Source organism: Pan paniscus, chromosome 11 (assembly GCF_029289425.2).
Source record: "Pan paniscus chromosome 11, NHGRI_mPanPan1-v2.0_pri, whole genome shotgun sequence".
In the NCBI taxonomy this organism is placed as follows: domain Eukaryota; kingdom Metazoa; phylum Chordata; class Mammalia; order Primates; family Hominidae; genus Pan; species Pan paniscus.
In genome coordinates this window covers 98,909,660-98,920,959 of record NC_073260.2, presented here as the reverse complement: position 1 = coordinate 98,920,959, position 11,300 = coordinate 98,909,660, and the positions used below count along the sequence as shown (strand labels likewise).

The following is an 11,300-nucleotide window of genomic DNA, read 5'->3' as shown; positions in this document are numbered from 1 at the left end:
AAATAGTTCATGGCCCAGGCCACTCATTGGCTATATTTTGCCACAGTGATACAGATCCATCTACTATTTCCACGTCTGTTCCAAGCTTTCCATGCCTTTTACTGAAGACAGATTAGGCTGGATCTCCTTTGCAATGTTTGACAGTGTAAAATCAGAGAAAAGGGTGTGAAAGACTTGCATAGTTATATTTTGAGCTGAAACCAAGTTTTGTAAAACAGTTTTCACCAGACAGCCTGCATTGGGTGATGGAGGAGTGGGGTGAAAGATGGGAAAGGGAATTATTAGTTTGCACTTAGTTATTATTCAATGAATTATTTCCATAAAACAAAACAAAGAAAGGAAGAGTGAATGGTAGCATTTGGGTATTAACTTCACATAAAATTTCTGAGAGAAAATAAACAAATGTTGGGTAGGGAGACTGGCGTTTTTGTGTTGGCTCCATCTAATTAATGATCAAATTTTTAAAATTCACTTAAAATTTAGTTTTCTTACCTGTCAAATGGGCTTAACGACGTGTCTACCTAGAAAAGTTGTTGTGAAAGCTGAATGGAAGAAAGCACAGAAAGACCTACTGGTCTCTGGCACAGCAGGGTTCCTCTTCCTCTTTTCCACATCTTTTGATGGAGTCAAGAGCATATGGACCAATACCCAAAATTCCTTTGTTAAGAGAGTGGAGGGATACCATACTCCTCTGAAGGAGAAAAAAAAGGCATTTTTGAGTCTTGAAAGCTCAGAATTTTTTATACTTAATGAATATATATATTTTTTTATATATAAATTTATATATATATATTTTATATATATATAAATTTATATATTATATATATATATATATATATATATATACACACCATGATTGCTATAGTTTTACATATGGTCATAAGTTGCTTAACAATGGGGATACATTCTGAGAAATGCATTCATAGGCAATTTCGACCTTGTGAGAAATGCATTCACAGGCAATTTCATAGGCAACATCATAGAGAGCACTTACACAAACCCAGAAAGTATAGCTTACCACACACCTAGGCTGCATGACATAACCTATGGCTGTTAGGCTGCAAATGTGTAAGCATGTTACTGTGCTGAATACTGCAGGCGATTGTAACACAAAGGTAAGTATTTGTGCATCTAAATGTAGAAAATGTACAGTGAAAATACTGTATAAAATATTATTTTGGTGAGTGGTGAGGATGGAGACAGGTCTTACTCTGTCACCCAGGCTGGAGTACAGGGGTGCAATCATGGCTCACTGCACCCTGAAGTTCCTGAGCTCAAGCTATCCTCCTGCCTCAGGCTCTCTAGTAGCTAGGAACATAGATATATACCATCACACTTGGCTAATTTTTAAATTATTTTATAGAGACAAGGTCTTGCTATGTTGCCAGGCTGGCCTAGAACTAATGGCTTCAAGGCCTGCTTTGGCCTCCCAAAGCACTGAGACTATAGGCATGAGTCATCGTGCTTGGCCCCGTATTATTTTATAGGACCACACTAGTTTATGTGGCCCATTGTTGACTGAAATATCCTTATGTGCAAATGACTATATGTAGAAATAAAGTAACCTTAATGTGTTGGTCCTGAAAGGTGTCTTGTCATTCACTGGATGTAGACATTTCTGACTGGTTGGAGCTAATAAAGTGCTCTTCATAGAGCCAGGGCTTAGAGTCATAATTCACACACATGTAAACACTAAAATACACACCTTAATTTTCACTCACTCTAATTTACTAAGCTTTGTAATGTATCCACATATATATAATCATAATCACTGTGAACAAGGTATATTCTTTAAATATCTTGACAACGTTCCACTGTGTCCAGTCACTCAAAATATAAAAATAATTCCCAAAGGGGTCCTCAGCATTTAGTACTTCCAAACAAATGTAACTCCATTCATATAATTTATATATAATTCTACCAAATGCATTTTGTTTGAAATATTTCCTATATCTCTTTTGTTTGCCAAGATAATATTTAGCCCCAATGGTCATTTATAAGATCCCTGTATGGGTCGGTTTGTTCATTCTTCTGTCTTCATAATGACTTGTGAAGCCTTTTGATGATGCTATTTTTTACCCTCTTTGATGTACTTTAATTCATGGATCTCCTTAGAAGAATTAAAGGACATTAAAGGCAATATTTCTAAATGCTCATTTTAATTCTTCCTACTGTCTGGCCTACATAGACTATAGGTAAATGCAACATTACTTCTGTACTTCATTCATATCTATTGGAATTATATCTGAGATTGATTCTGTTAGATTTTAAAATTTTAAATTTAATGTGCAACCATTTATTACATTTAATCTCTTTGTATTTTGTCCTTCTAAACTTTAGTTTTTTCCATTAATTTGTCCCCAGTTTTGGCAACACCTTTACTGGTATTACTAATCATTGTACGTGGCTCTCATGCTTTCTATGTTTAATTTAATTTAACTTATTTTATTTTTTTGAGATGGAGTCTTGCTCAGTCACCCAGGCTAGAGTGCAATGGCATGATCTCAACTCACTGCATCCTCCATCTCCTGGGTTCAAGCAATTCTCCTGTCTCAGCCTCCTGAGTAGCTGGGACTACAGGCATGTTCCACCACGCCTGGCTAATTTTTTGTATTTTTAGTACAGATGGGGTTTCACCATGTTGGCCAGGCTGGTCTTGAACTCCTGACCTCAAGTGATCCACCCACGTTGGATTCCCAAAAGCATGAGCCACCGTGCCCAGCCTGTTTTTTTGTTCGTTTTTTGTATTTTCCAGGTTCAATCTTCACATGCTGTATCTTCAGTTTCCATCAGTCTAAGTCATTTCCTAACTCTCCATGTAGATCTCTTTTATGTACTTTAGCGATTGTCCAGGCCTCCATTGCTAATCTAGCTTTCCTTCAATCTTTTGAGGTATAATACATTTTATGTGGACTTTACAGGCATAGTTTCTAATTTGTTAAGACTTTGAAATCACTTGTCAGCAAGGTCAAGCTAATGTTCCATAGGGTAACGTTAGTGATAGTGTTGCTCCATGGTCTCTGTGAGATTCCCATTTAGTTTATCCTTTGATCATTATATTCTCCTTGGATACAGAAAAGTATTACTTCAGCCAGTGTCACACTTCAAACTCCATACTATTCCAGATGTGTGCTTTGAAAACCATGATCCCATTCAAAGAAAATTTGAATATGTTGTTCTTGGGATAACTCTCAGTCAATATAAATATCAATATGATATAAGTTGTAGTGTTAATTCCATATTTTAGTGGTTTCATTGCCCTGTTTTTTTTGGTTGTTTTTTAATTTCTTTGAATCCTCTGTTTCCATGTAACTTTACGTGGTCTTAGACCTTCATTCTAGTCTTCTCTTGTGACCTGACTATGTGGAACTTTTCAGTTAGTAGTCACTGATGACCATGGACTGAAGTGCTTGGTATCTTTGACTATACTTAGGGTGAGTTATAGAACATAAAAGCATTGTAGACGTCTTGGTCAATGTAGACTTTTTAATAGTTTTCTATTAGATAATAATCCAGTCTAATATCTAGGTGTGAACTTTTAGCTACTTCAATTAAATGCTTTGTTTCTTCTTTGAACATTGAAAGTTTTCCTTGAATACTTTTTATTTATAATTGAGATACCATACTGTATAGAATCCACAATCCTTTCCAACAGATTCAATATTTTTACATGCCTTTATTAATTAATTTTTATCTTTTATTTTAGGTTCAGGGGTACATATGCAGGTTTGTTATATAGGTAAACTCATGTCATGGGGGTTTGTTGTACAGATTATTTCATCACCCAGTTAATAATCATAGTACTCAACAATTATTTTTTTTCTGCTCCTCTCCCTCCTCCTAACCTTCATTCACCCTCTGGCAGGAGCCAGTGTGTGTTGTTCCCCTCTTTGTGTTCATGTGCATGTGTTCTCATCATTTAGCTCCCACTTATAAGTGAGAACATGTGGCATTTGGTTTTCTGTTTCTCCATTAGTTTGCCAAGGATAATGGCCTCTAGCTCCATCCATGTTCCTGTAGAAGACATAATTTCATTCTTTTTTTATGGATGTTTAGTATTCCATGGTGTATATATACCACAATTTCTTTATACAGTCCACTATTGATGGGCATTTTGGTTGATTCCATGTCTTTGCTATTGTGAATAGTGATGCAGTGAACATACATGTGCATGTGTCTTTATAATAGAATGATTTATATTCCTTCAGATATGTTCCAAGTAATGGGATAGCTGGGTCAAACAGTAGTTCCTTTTTTAGCTCTTTGAGGAATTGGCACACTGTCTTACACAATGGTTGACCTAGTTTACACTCCCACCGACAATGTATAGGCATTCCCTTTTTGCTGAAACTTCACCAACATCTGTTTTTTTTTACTTTTTAGTAATAACCATTCTGACTGGTGTGAGACTGTATCTCATTGTGGTTCTGATTTGCATTTCTCTACTAATCAGTGATACTGAGACTTGTTCATATACTTATATCTGTTTATGAAGAGTGTCTGTTCACATCCTTTGTCCACTTTTTAATGGGATTGTTTGTGTTTTTTTTCTTGTAAATTTGTTCAAGTTCCTTATAAATGCTGGATATTAGATCTTTGTCAGATGCATAGTTTGCGAAAACTTTCTCCCATTCTGTAGGTTGTCTGTTTACTCTGTCAATGGTTTATTTTGCTGTGCAGAAGAACTTTAGTTTATTAGATCCTATTTGTCAATTTTTGTTTTTGTTGCTTTTGTTTTTGGAGTGTTTGTCATGAAATCTTCCCCAGGGCCCATGTCCAGAATTTTATTGCCTAGATTGTCTTTCAGGGTTTTTATAGCTTTGAGTTTTACATTTAAGTCTTTAATCATTCTTGAGTTGATTTTTGTATATGGTGTAAGGAACAGAAGTCCAGTTTCAATCTCCTTCATATGGCTAACCAGTTATCCCAGAACCATTTATTGAACAGGGATTCCTTTCTGCACTGCTTACTTTTGTCAGCTTTGTTGAAGATCAGATAGTTGTAGGGGTGTGGCCCTATTTCTGGGCTCTGTATTCTGTTCGTTTGGTCTACGTGTCTGTTTTTGTTCCAGTACCATGCTGTTTTGGTTACTGTAGCCTTGCTTCCTGTTCCCAAGACATGACATTCTGCTGGCCTAGAGGTCTAAGTTCCAGAGGGAGGAACACTGCCTCCAGGAAGCACAACAATTCCATTAAACTGGAAGTTAAGATTGCCACATGGATGCTTGGGGCTCCTCCTACCTTTAACTCAACAGACTAAGAGAGTTACAGTGTTGGCTGGGTGATCAACCTGGACTATCAAGATGAAATCAGTCTACTACTCCACAACAGAGGTAGGAAAAGTATGCATGGAATACAGGAGATCTCTTGGGGTGTCTCTTAGTTTTACCATGCCCTGTGATTAAGGTAAATGGGAAACTACAACAGCCCAATCCAGGCAGGACTACAAATGGTTCAGACCCTTCAGGAATGAAGGTTTGGATCACTCCACCAGGAAGAAAAACACAACCTGATGGGGTGTTTGCTGAAGGCAAAGGGAATACAGAATGGGTAGTCGAAGAAGGCAGTCATCAATACCAGCTATGATCACATGACCAGCTGCAGAAATGAGGACTGTAATTGTCATGAGTATTTCCTCATTCTTTTGTTTAAAACATCTTTGTGCATGTATGCATGTACTAAGAAAATATCTTCATTTTATTTTCTTTATCATGTGACATAAGATTTATTGACTTCACATCAGCATTTAAGTATTGCTAACTTAATGTAATAGTATTTGGGTTGGGGATTGGTATGTTTCTGGTTGTATGAAGGATAGTTGTATTATGTTTGGTGTAACTATATCCTTATTATTGTCTTTATTTGAAGATTCTGTATGATCCCAGGAGATGTATATGGGTTCAAGTTGACAAGGGGTCAACTTGTAATGGTTAATACTGAGTGTCAACTTGATTTGATTGAAAAATGCAAAGTATTGATCCTGGGTGTGTCTGTGAGGGTGTTGCCAAAGGAGATTAACATTTGAGTTAGTGGGCTGGGAAAGGTAGACTCACCCTTAATCTGGGCGGCCACCATCTAATCAGCTGCCATCAAGGCTAGAATATAAAGCAGGCAGAAAAATGTGAAAAGACTAGACTGGCCTAACCTCCCAGCCTACATCTTTCTCCTGTGCTGGATGCTTCCTGCCTCAAACATCAAACTCCAGGTTCTTCAGTTTTGGAACTTGGACTGGCTTTCCTTGCTCCTCAGCTTGCAGATGGCCTATTGTGGGACCTTGTAATCATGTGAATTAATACTTAATAAACTCCCCTTTATGTACATGTACTAGGATATATATATATATATATATATATATGTATGTATACATGTACTAGGATATATATATACACACACACTGCATATCCTACATACACCAGGAGATATATATATATATATGTATATGTATATATATGTCCCTCTAGAGAAACCAGGCTAATACAGCATGAGAGTTTAGTTCCATCTATGCATTTGTCTCAACTCTATGGGTTGCTGAATACTGACTGTTAGGGTGTTTTTTTTCTAGTTTCAATAAATAATTTTCTATTGTCTTGATATTTATTTGATTTCCTCTTATTTTGCCACTGAATGTGAACTGGTCTCCTTGTCACTCTGTAAGTCACTTCGTATAAACTATTAACTGTTCATTGTATTTTGCATCACATGTAAGAATAAAGCAGCTGTATTTAACAAAAATATATCTATAAAGTTTAATTCTTGTTTTCTTATACGTGTCTGTAAAACACGGAGCACTTGAAGGAATGATGATTTAGGGAAATTTTTATATCCAGAGAAATGTTTCAATTTTCACCTCTTTGCCATTCTTATACATCTAAATAGTTCTTTTCCATGAGCTCATTCTAAAACCTTACCTATCCAGCTATAGTTTCACCCATATGCAAATTAGGCAACCTAAATTGTTCTTCTTGGCAAGATGTGATACCCTTCACAGGATGGGAGCATCCTTTTGGTTTAATGCTGATAAAGTACTTTAGCCAAAACTAGGGCTTATAGTCATAATTTGAACATGCAGAAACTCTAAAACATCAATTTACTTAGTTCACCCAGCTCCACCTGCAAAATACAGCATGATCTCTACATTTCCTTCTACCTACACTACCGTTCTCTAGCCCAGGTTCTATAACCTGTACCTGTATCACTGCAATCATTGGTCTCTCCTATTCCTCTCTTGCACATTCTGATCTCATCTCCATACTGCAGACAGAGTTATCTGAATGCCCAGTTCATATAAAATTGAAATTCTCATCATAGTCTTCAGGGCCCTGCCTGAACTACTCTCTGCTTAGATCTCCCATATGATCTCTTATCACTCATGCACATACATTCTCAGGGGGTGCCTGCCAGTTCTGTACCCAATGAGCTTTTGCTCGCAAAACATCATTTGCCATTGTTTTTCTGTTGTTCTGAAATTTTCTTCCCCAAAGTTATTCCAGTGCTGACTCTTTCTTGTTCTCAGGCCTGAGATTAAATTGCATCTTCTTACAGAAGATTTCTCTGACTAGCCCCCTAAATTAGAGCCTCTCTATCATTTTCTATGGTTTACTTGTATATTTCCAGATTCTTGCCTAAAATGTTATTTCCATGATTTCAGAAACTGTTCCTTATTTTTATTATATCCCCAGGACCTAGCATAGTGCTCTACAAATAATAAACAATCAGTATCTGGTTTTAAAAAAGAAAGAATACATGAATAAATTATGGAAAGACATGAGTTCTACCTTACTACGCTCATCTCTGGTTTTTGACTCACATTCCAATTACAAATCTTATAGATGAAAAGCAATGTTGGAGAATGAGACAGGGAAGATATATAATCAAATAGAATGTCCCACAAAGCAAAAGAAAAAAAGAAGTCATTTCCAAATACTTTACCCACTAGTTATGACATTGCAACTGGAGAAAACTCCTATGCAAATTCAGTCATGCAAGCCCCATTTAGCTCAGGAAAATGTGTAGAAATTGATTGAGTGAGCAGCTGGTGATATTGTAGTCAGGCTCTCTGGAAGTTAATTGGGAAGCGTTGTGAAAAATCCTGACATTAAACATGGAGCTATACTGACTTCCATTGTGCCCCAGACACTCATCACACACAGTTGCTCTCCACTATTACAAAATAACTGGATACCTCGGAGTCTCTGATGACTCTCATCAATAGCCTGCTAAGAAAACGGAGTAGGAGGGAGTGATGAGCCGGAGCTAGGACTTTTATAATTGGAATGAAAAAGCCCCTAATCTTGTGGGTTTTTAATTCCTTCATGAAATATTTTTATTCTCCAATGGAAAAAAAAAAAACAAACTCCCCTCCAGGGTCCCCTTTTGTATTATTCTGATGGAAAATCTAGACTTGAAATTAAATTGCTTTTTTTCCTAGTGTTCAATTGATGTATTTATATCAGTTAGGTATTGTCATGAGAAAAGCACCCCAAATTTAGTCCTTAAAATACCAAGTGGCCATTAATTATTTCTCACAAATCTGTGGTTCAGCTTGAAGGAGCTGTTGTTCTGGAGTGGGCCTGCTCATCTGTCTTTGATGAGCTGATGGTCTGGGAGTCTAGGATGGCCTCATCTGCAGTGGCAGGGCTCCTCGCCATGTGTTTCTCACATCTTTAGTAACTATTATATTCTAGGCATTGAGCTCTGTGCTGGGAATATAAAGATCAATAAAACTATTTGACCTTGAAGAATTTAGAGACTGAAAGAGGGAAATAGATCTATAAACAAATAATACATTTAAATAGCAGGGGCACTATGAGAGAAGTCTGTGGTGCATAGGAGGGATGACAGAAAGGAAATACTTGGTCTTAAGTGGAGTGAATGGGAGGACTCAGGATGGACTTTATACATGATATCCTTAAATCAAGTCTTAGTATACGAGGAACATTTTGCCAAGTCTCTAGGCTAAGAAACAGGATCCCAGGCAGAAAGGAGAGCAGAATAAAAGCACAGAATTATAGAAGATGCATTATTTCATTGAACCTGGCAAGTGTGATGTAGGAATTAAGTAGTTTGAAATAAAACTGGAGAAGTAGATGAGGGTCAGGGGAAGCTCTGTGTGTGAGGCTGAGTTTAAATATTGCTTTAAACATTAAAATAATAATAATGGTAATGGTAATTATAATAAATTATAACCAATATTTATAATGTTTTTCCTATGAGCTAGGCACTCTCCCAAATGGTTTTGGTAACTTTTCTCACGTAGTGTTACCTTATGACATGACTCAGTTGTAAATAGGATGCTCCGGGTGACATTACCATTACCCCATTTTCAGTATTACCATTATCCCCATTTTCAGTGTGGTTCTTAAGGCTAGGGATGTTAAATAATGTATATATAATTAAGATAAGTATGTAGCACGGTAGGATTTATCCCCATATTAATCAGTCCGAATTTGTAACCACTAGGCTCATATTTACTATCCATGAGAAGACAATTGATAGATTTAGATAGAGAAAGAATATGATCAGTATTGCATATTATAAAAAACTTGTTTGCAGTACTGCGGAAGAGAGAAGAGATTAAACAGACAGTAACCATGTAATAAGCTTTGGAAGTAGTCCTGGTTAGAAATATTGAAGATTTGAAATAATACATTAGCAGTGGGGATAGAACTAAGGAGACTGATTCAAGATCTGTTAAGAGGATGTGGGAACATATTGGATATATAAGAAGAGGAAGAAGGCCAAAATGACTCCAAGGTTTCTGAGTTAATTGACTGAAAAGAAAGTGATAGCAAAGGTGCTATATAGCATAGAGGTTAAGCCCAGATTCTGGAGACTACCTGAGTTTGGACCCCAGCTTTGCCACTTAAGTGTTTCAATTTCTTCATATTTATAGTGGGATAATACCTACTTCAGTAAGTTGTTGAGAGGAATAAATAATTAAGTGCATAGTAGATTGCCTGATACACAGTTAACTCTCAATAAATGTTACATACTATTCACTGAGAAAAGAGGAACAGGGATAGGGGAAAAGTTGGTGAGTAGAATTTGAGGCATGTGTAGGATGAGGTTCACTTGAATCAATAGGTCTCTAGAATTCCAGAGAGAGGTCTACGCTAAACAGACAGATTTTGGAGCCATTACCATATAGACAGTTGTTGAAATCTTGTATTGTGAGAACATAGGAAAATAAGAGATAAGCAGCATTTTAGTGATGAGGAGAAAAAAATACTGAGAAACAATAATTAGAGAAGGAAGAGAAGAAGTCAAGAAAAGAATAGCTTTTGAAGTGATTAGACACTAGACATCATCAAATACTACAAAGGTGAAGATGTGCATGTCTACCAGGCATTTCTAATTTAACTGTCCAAAAGAGATGTTTGTGATTTTTCCAGCCACTTTCCCAATCTCAGTAGATGGCACTAGTATTCTTCCAGGGGCTAAGGCCAAAATCATGGCACCATTCTTGATTATTTTTTTTCTCACTTCAATCTTATAGTAATCAAACCTTCAAAATACAAAAAATAAAATTTTGAACTAACTCCTCATTGCCTACACCACTAATCCCTAGTCAAAAAAAAGAATACACAAATGTTCCTATTACTGAGAACATAATATTAAATAAAGTTGAAACCTCCATATATGCTAAATCCCCAACTTAAGCTGTTTACCCGGTTTCATAGCATATAACAGAGTTCTAAACTAGTAATAAGCATCCTGGAAATATTTATTTAATTTAAATTAACCAATGTATCACATAATGATGAGGAGCTATAAAATCTTTATAGGCTAGTTAATTTTGGCAAAACAATATTTCTGAATTTACAATAATGCTAAACAATTCTAAAAAATACTTTGACAGACCAACATGCTTCTTAAGCATCTCAATACATTGTTATATTGTGTAAACATCTTGTTGAGAATTTTTGTCACCCAGAGCATCCTATATACAATTGAGTTTATAATTATTTATATATCTGTTTATCCTAAAGTGTAGTTAGTATTTCTACTTTCTAATAATTTAAATTAGTTTTGCTTCCCTTTGATTCTGGCTTCCTGAAAGCTTAGAGAAAAATATGAATAGCATTTCTTGTGTTGACCTACTTTGAAATCTCTTTACTTGGTTCTGATGTCACATATTTTACTAGTTTATTAAATATGCCTTTTATTACAAGCTAGCTAAAATTCTTCGCAGAAGAGGTATATTACAAGCAAATATATTAAAGTCCAAGAGGGAGTCTTGCATGGATCAATGCTGAGACACATGACTGATTGAAGAAAGGGTTATTATGTGACAACTCTATA

At 36.1% G+C, this 11,300-nt stretch overlaps 1 long non-coding RNA gene across 1 annotated transcript in view; it reads right to left on the bottom strand.

The window, feature by feature from the left end:
* Nucleotides 1-498: 498 nt before the first annotated feature.
* LOC129393099 (uncharacterized) overlaps nucleotides 499-11,300 on the bottom strand; it is a 280,185-nt gene continuing 269,383 nt past the window's right edge. The window contains exon 3 of the long non-coding RNA XR_008619745.2: nucleotides 499-691. This is a non-coding gene — a long non-coding RNA (uncharacterized LOC129393099). The remainder of the gene's footprint in view (nucleotides 692-11,300) is intronic.